This window comes from Camelus bactrianus, chromosome 23 (assembly GCF_048773025.1).
Source record: "Camelus bactrianus isolate YW-2024 breed Bactrian camel chromosome 23, ASM4877302v1, whole genome shotgun sequence".
Classification (NCBI taxonomy): Eukaryota; Metazoa; Chordata; class Mammalia; order Artiodactyla; family Camelidae; genus Camelus; species Camelus bactrianus.
Window position 1 is genome coordinate 14,351,308 of NC_133561.1, and position 7,689 is coordinate 14,358,996.

The following is a 7,689-nucleotide window of genomic DNA, read 5'->3' on the forward strand; positions in this document are numbered from 1 at the left end:
GCAGACAAATAAAGATAGTGATTAACCAATTGCTAGTCCAGTCTGCAGTAGTTTTTTTTCTGAATCAGTTGGAAAAAAAAAAAACTTTTCATTTATGTTATATTTTAGTGAAGATTTTAACCACAGAAAACCTTAAATTTTAAGGGACCCAAATCTGTAATTTACCAGATTCCTTAGAGACTTCTTCTATTAATTTTACTCTTTAGAAGATTTTACCTCTTGAGGTTTTAGATGATTTTTTTCTGTTATTATCTTCTTGTTTGTCTGTGGTTTTCTTCTTAAGTAGTTAATTCATTTTTTCTAGCTCTAATTTATTTTTTCTTGTGTGTCTGAAGGGGAAGGCTTGTTCTGATATTTTCCCCCTAAATGCTAATACTTTTCGTACCACCATAGCGTGTGGATCACCCCGCATTTCTCCATTGATCTGTGATGTTTCTTTCACCACGTGCTGGATTTTTATCTGTAAGCATCAGTCTTCGGAGAGGTTACTTCTTTCTCCTTTGAAACCACACAGAGTCGTACGTATGTTTTGTGCTCCTAGTATTTCTAGAGAAACTCGTCTATGCCTTCTGCAAGACTGCGGCTTTTCCCAGGCTGTGGGGAGTGTGTTTTTCATTTTCCTTACCTTCACTACAATATTTAACTGTTAATTCACAATATGTTGTTCAGTAGGATTCTGATAACATATACCAAAAATACACACAAAGGTGGAGGAAGGAAAAGGCAGATGAAGTAAAAAAAAAAAAAATGCTTTATGTGAAAGCAGAATCAAGGCTGCTGGCCAGGACCCTTGATCCCTGGTCCGTAGGACAGTGTAGACAGCTATGATGCTGGCTTCCGGGAAGGGCTGCCCTCATTAGGTTGCCCTGAATGGGGGCCCATGGGAATCTAAGCACCTGTGCCCTTCCCAGTCCTCCCCCATCACACTTGGCTTGATTCCCCCCCTCCCCAAACTTTCCCATTTGAATCAGAAGGGGAGCTAGGACACTAGGCAGGAAGTCAGGAGGGAGCTCAGAGCAACACTGTTGCCCTCAACGTCACGACAATCACTCTTTTCCCACTCCATGTCACTAGCCTACAGATCATTCCAGAACCTGTCAGCATTCATTTTGAGCAAGGGAGGTGCAGTCCAAGTCTTGGGATGACAATCAGGTCTACCAGTCCTCGTGTGGTTCCCATGAGCCGTTAGCTGTTGAATCTTTTGATAAAGTCTTTTTCATCCACAAACTTGCATCTGCTATGGGTCATCTGTTATCTCAGGAGGGACATGTGTCACCCATTCTGGCAAGAGGCACCTGAGCTGTTAATATTAGAACCAAATTCCTTCAGCCTTTGTAAACTCCGGTATAAGGTGGTACTGCACAGCCTCGAGTCCCCTTGTAAGAAGCTGCTTGATGTCCTCAGTCCCAGAAAGGATGATCCCTACCAGGGCAGCTCAGGTGTCATTTCGGTCCTTCTCAGTTTCAGCAGGGATGACTGCAAATCGATGTCCTGCTCACTAAGGTCACTTGGAGTGAGCCTGGGGCAAATAAGGGTAGCCCTTCTTGGACCTCATTCCTTTGCCCTTGGAGGATGGAGAGTTATTGAATTGTCTTGAAAATACATGCATACAGTACACTGGAATTTGAAAAAAAGTGAAATTGGTTTAGGAGAATTAGTCTAGTAGGTCTGTGTTTGAATCCAGACGCTACTTTGTTGAGGTACATGGCTGGGGCCAGTTATTTAGCCTCTCTGAGCCCTGGTTTCCATGTCTGCCAAACAGAATAACAGCCACCTTAGTGTTGTGCAGATTAATCCTATATGTTTGGAGCACCTGGCCCATGGTAAGCGCTCAATACGATGTCGCTATTATTAGGATTGGAGTAAGCAAGGTTTACTTAGAGGTTCTTGAATGCTAAGGGCAGAGATCAGTGAGGATGAGGATCGAGTTATTCCCTGTGTGTTCCCTGGGGCTCGGCCAGAGTGAGGACACAGCAGTGTCTGGGCCATTAGGTTGCTCAAGTAGTGGTATCTTCCTGATGTCAGGAAGGGTTAGTAATGCAAGGGATGGTAGGAATCGGAAGCTGTAGGCAGGAGCTATGCTGGAGAGCTGGTGCCTGGCCAGGCTTTACTGCTCACCCTATCTTCTCACGGATTCTTCTCCAGAGGTGCAATGCTGGTAGCCGAGGCTGATTGCAATGTGACAGTAAGACACAAGCGCTTATGGTCCCAGATGGCTTGTGCCACCTGCCATGGTGTTTCCCAGAGAAAAGAAAGGAGCAACTCCTGTCTGTCCACTTTGAACCCTGGCTCCCCCGGTAAAGGAGCAGAGAGCCATGTTTGGCCACTTGGCCTTATCTGTATTAATAGAAACCTTCGTAATGTCATCTGGGAGAAAAATAGAAACCCTGGCAGAAGTGGGGATGTATTTTAAGACAGCACAGTTTAAATTTAGAGACAGATTATGCCCCTTAGGAGACACGAAGGAAGAGGAAGCAAGATCAGAGCTAAGCATCTGGCTGGGGCAAATGTCATCTCCTAAAGTGGTCATGCTCGGTCACGCACACCACAGCAGAAGGAGGTGGAAGACTCAGAGCTTGCCCACCTCCAGATCTCCCCGTTGCTCAAGGTGCTGATGGGACAATCACCAAAGTCAGGGCTGGACCAGCCCGAGAGGATGAGCCTGGCCACGGGGCACATTCACTAGCCAAAACACCTCTACTCTCATCCAGGAGTGATGTGGACAACGTGAGATAAACTGATGGACACCAGGAGCTTGAGACATAGCATATCTCACCTCTGAGGTACGCATTAGTGCTTTCCACCGAGGTGCTCTAAGGACTGAGATCATCCTTTGAAGTAGAACTGCAAGGTTGATATGTTAATTTGGCATCCAGTTATCACCCACCTAAGGAGGTGGTATGATCTGTTCTTGAATAATCTTAAAATTAAAATTTTATTGCTGCTTCCCCCAAAGTTGAGTAATCACCACAAAAACGACAGTGCTCACCCACAGTTTTTCAGCTGCCTTCCATTATCTCATTTTATTCTCATAATATCCGTGTAAAAGTTGTTGAATCACCCTTGACATATTAATATAAAAGTTATTCATAGAATCATTGTAAGAATTTTTTTAAATCTAGAGAAATTGTATTAAAATATTTTTAAAATTATCCACCCAGAGAAAATCATTGTTATATTTTAGTGAATCTACATCCTACAGTATTTCCATGCATATGTTAAGTTGTTGAGATATTCTACATAAAATGCTGTGCACTATTTGTTCAGCTAATATTGTACCATAGGTATTTACTATGCGAAGAGTTGTTTATTCAAAATTCTTTGCAAATGTAATTTACAGCAGTGTAGTATTGCATGGTGGGATATACCTTGATATCCTTGATAAATTCTTGATGTTTGGAATTTATTGATTTCCAATATTGTCTGCTCTACTGCTCCAATGAACAATTTGGCGGATAAATCATGGTCTGGGGAGAACACAAGGAACTTGCTTTCACAAAGGAGAAAGCACAGACGCAGACATCTGGTCACCTCATTCACAAACAAACGCTCAGCCTGCAGAAGTGGAATGGCAGTTACAGCACAACTTTTCTTTATGCCTGACTCACGGTAAAGGGGCAAAGGGAAAGAGGATGATCAACCCAGCCAATGGAATAAAACAATCAGAGAGTCGTAGACCCAAGTTTACACCCGCAGTCACATTCATGTACTTGTAGACCCTTACAACTCAATCAAAATGAAGAAAGCCATTTTAGATTGGTGGACAAAACTGGCTGGCACGATAGAATCACCTCAAGCGTTTATTAAACTAAGTCAATAGGTCTAAGGTAGAGCTTGAAAATCTGTCTTAAACAACAACAAAAGAAAGAAGGTGAGAAAGAACAGAAAAGAAAACAGATGGCCCTTCTGCTTTGAAGCAGACCTGCTAGCATTGCTTTAAAGTTATTTGGCAACTACCTTAAGATAATTGCTGACTTTGAAGAGATGGTTACTGAACTTCCATTTGTGTCACAGCCCCGGGATGGTCAGTATCACAAGGCAATGTTAAGGGCAGATGGGCCGGTGGGTCTCCCGTGTGATGTGCCGGGCCTCTGGTGGTCCTCCTGCTGAAAGGGAGAGCCAGCTGATGGATGAAATGCATAGTGTCTGAGCACAGGAGTGACCACATGGGGGGAATTGTTTGACCACAAACCAGTGACCTCTCTGGATGCTCATACATAGCAGCATCTATTTTGAGTCAGGGATAAAGAAAAGGAGATAGCCCTCTAATCTTGGCTTAAATAGAAATAAGCAGGTTAGCTAGAGGCTATGACAAACAGCTGAGAATGGCTAGAGGAAAGCTCAGCAGTATCTCATTCATGCACTTAGGCAACACAAAGACTATTCCAAACGGGACAGTGGTGAAAAGATTAGCGCAAGTGCTGGAAATGTGGGGTCGACCATAAGGGTGTAGTCTGGGAGAGTCGTGTGAGGGTCAGCTTTATGCTCTGGAATCAGGTCACCTTTTAAAGATGACGTCAGGGTGTTCTGGGCTTACATTCTCCTAACGACTTCCAGATTGAGTGTGTTCTGTGAGCGGTCCAGGGGATGGAGGCTCCAGACGCTGCTGTGTGAAGAGCCCACCTGGGACTGACTCGCCCAGTTGGATTTCCTTTCTTCTAGCATCACGGCTCATCATGAAAGCAGCTCAGGTCTGCCTCTGAGTTCGTGCAGACAGCTGGCGGATGCCTCAGGAAGAGGGTCCCGGCTTGTTCTCACTTCCCCCGTTAGCTTGGTCCCGGACATGGAATGATTGCTGTGCCTTGGCGTAGTCATGCAGGCCCCTTTCCCCACAGTGAGGCTCCGCTCATTTAAAGCACTGAAAAAATAAAATGAGATACCGCCAGGCAGAGTGGGATATACTCATTTTGTCTGCAAGTTCATTGCCACGGCATGTGAAGTTATCCAACGCCAGTGGCACCATTCCAGAGGAAGCAGTGGAAGCAGTGCTGAGGGGCACAGTTCAGCAGGAAAAGGTAGCTTTCCTTCATACGGCAAACCAAGGAAGTGTCCCCAATGCTATAGCCCCCAGCGGAGCCTCTCTACTGGGGTGACAAGGAGGGGACAGTGAGGGTCAGAGAGGAAGGAAAATGAAAAGACAAGTGTCACTGGGGCCAAGGCCGAGCTGGGGCAGGATCACTGGGAAACAAGGTCACCAGTCTTCCACGCTGACCCTCCTCCCAAAAACATTACCTAGTAGGCAGTTGCTCAGAGACCCAGTGACAAATTCTTCCTCCATTGGTTTAAATAGCAGACTGTCTCTTGAGATCAGCAGGGATAACGGGTTGGAGTCCTGGAATGAGCGTCCTATGGCAGGATGAGTTTTCTCTTCATCCTCTTCAAGCTGCTACCTTAGACACCATTCATACGGTCTTGCCTCAGGCATTGAAGGGTTGCTGTGTGTTGAGGAGATGGACATCTTGTGTCTTGGGGCCAGGCTTGGTGTGAGCATCCTTTCCCTGGACTCTTGGGTTACACAAGCTTGTGTCTTCCTTTCTTTTTCCCTCTGCAGACCTCTCTCACCTCTAACTTCATGTATGAGTCACCCACAGTGCTCTCTCAGCTCATTTTTTATTCCAGGGATTTAGCTTCAGAATTCTGACCTCCCTTTCCCTCGGTGCTGTCATGCTGTGGGGTGGGAACTGTGCCCAACTATAGGAATGTTTTCACTTGAAAAGCCCATCATCCAGGGAGGAGGGTATAGCTCAGTGGTAGAGTGCATGCCTAGCATGCATGAGGTCCTGGGTTCAATCCGCAGTACCTCCATATAAATAAATGAATAAATAAACCTAATTTCCTTTCCTTTCTCCAGAAAAAATCAAACCAAACAAACAAAAGCCCATCATATTAGGTGACATATATACCATCGCTACAAAAGCCAGGTATAGATAGATGATGGATGGATATATGGACAGATAGATGGATGGACAGACAGATATAGATAGAATATCTATTTATCTATCATTTACCCATATGTTTCATTATCTACCTCTCTACCCATTGTTTCCATGATATAAAAATATCTTGCAGCAATAAAATGCCACCCTTGATATCATGAGACATACTTGAGGGGACCTAGAGATTGAGGCAAACATTCACGCCTTTATAACAATAGCTTTTCCCCCACTGAACCAGGGCTCCAGCTCCAGCTCCAGCTGACCTGTGACTCATCCCTGGGGCAGGTCCTGATCAACCAGGCTGGTGGAATGTCAGTGGAAGTTGACAAGAGGCCCCTGGAGGCTTGGTGTTACCTGAGTTCAAGGACGCACTTCATTCTTTCTATACTCCACTTAAAATCTGAGAATTGTGTGAGATATTCATAAGACAAAATGTTGTTCACACAAAAAAGGGCCAAGTGCATACTAAAAGTATCCATTGAAAGTCATGCTCTATGAGTTTCTTAAATGTATCCTCTTCCAAGCCACTGTGGTACTTATATGTCACTATTCCTTATGAGTAGCTAGGCATTGCACAGCCATATGCTGTGTAATATGGTATCAAGTCCTAACTATTCTGTGCCCCTGTTTCTTCATTGAAACAGAAATAAAAACAGCACCTAACCCACAGGTTTGTTGTGATGATTAAGTACATTAAAACATCCATCATAGAATAGCAACTAACTGGCAAGTAATAAGCCATAATATACTTTAGCTGTTTTTATTATTGAAGATAATAAGATATATTTATCAGTCTTGCTGTTACAGGAATGGTGTAAGAAGAGGCAAAGAAATATTACAAAAATGAGCCTTTTCCTCTGTTCAGGATGGGGGAGTCATCTGCTCAATGCTTAGTAGGAACATTTCCTAACTGTTTACACGATAAGGGCGAAGTGTCTCCTACTCAGATAATAGCAGATATTGGATAGATTTGAAATGGTTTCAGGAACTGAGGTGACTTAGACAAAAGAAGACTGGAGGGAAGACATGGCCACTGTCCTTATATACTGAAGGACTGACATGGGGAGGAACAGCTGAATCTATTTTGTTTAGATCCAGAGGACAGAACCATAACCAACTGGGAAGAGTTATAGGCAGACTTGGATTCAGCATAGAAAGAACTTTCTGAGCCTCAGAGTTCTGTAATAAGAAATGAGCAGTTCATAAAGTAATCTCCATCAATGGGAGAGCCATGTGAACTTGAGCAAGTAACTGAAACTCTGTGCCTCAATTTCATAATCTACAAAATGTGGATTATAACACCTATTTTTCAGGATGTTGTGAAGACTGAATGTGTTAATATGTGTACAGCATTTCAGATGGTGCAGGAGCACATTTAGCATTCAGCAGACATTAGCCACTGTGTAACTGTCCTGTAAAGATGGAGAGGGCCAAGTGTGATTACCCCTTATATGATGGATAAGGAAACCAGATCAATTCTCAAGCAACCTTGTCTACTCTTAGGCAACTGATCAATATGACAACTGGAATTACCTAAACTGTCACTTCAGCATGCCATTGGTGTGTCTCATGGCAACAACTCTTGCCTTAGTGTCAATTCTTGGGGTCATAAACTCTATTGTATGTATTTTTGGAGATCTCCCCAATGCCCCTGCAAACAGTGAGTCTTCAAAATGTCCTTGTTGTCTAGACGTGTATGACAGTGCCTTCTCATAGACAGTGTATTGATTTATGCTTTATAATTCCAACGATC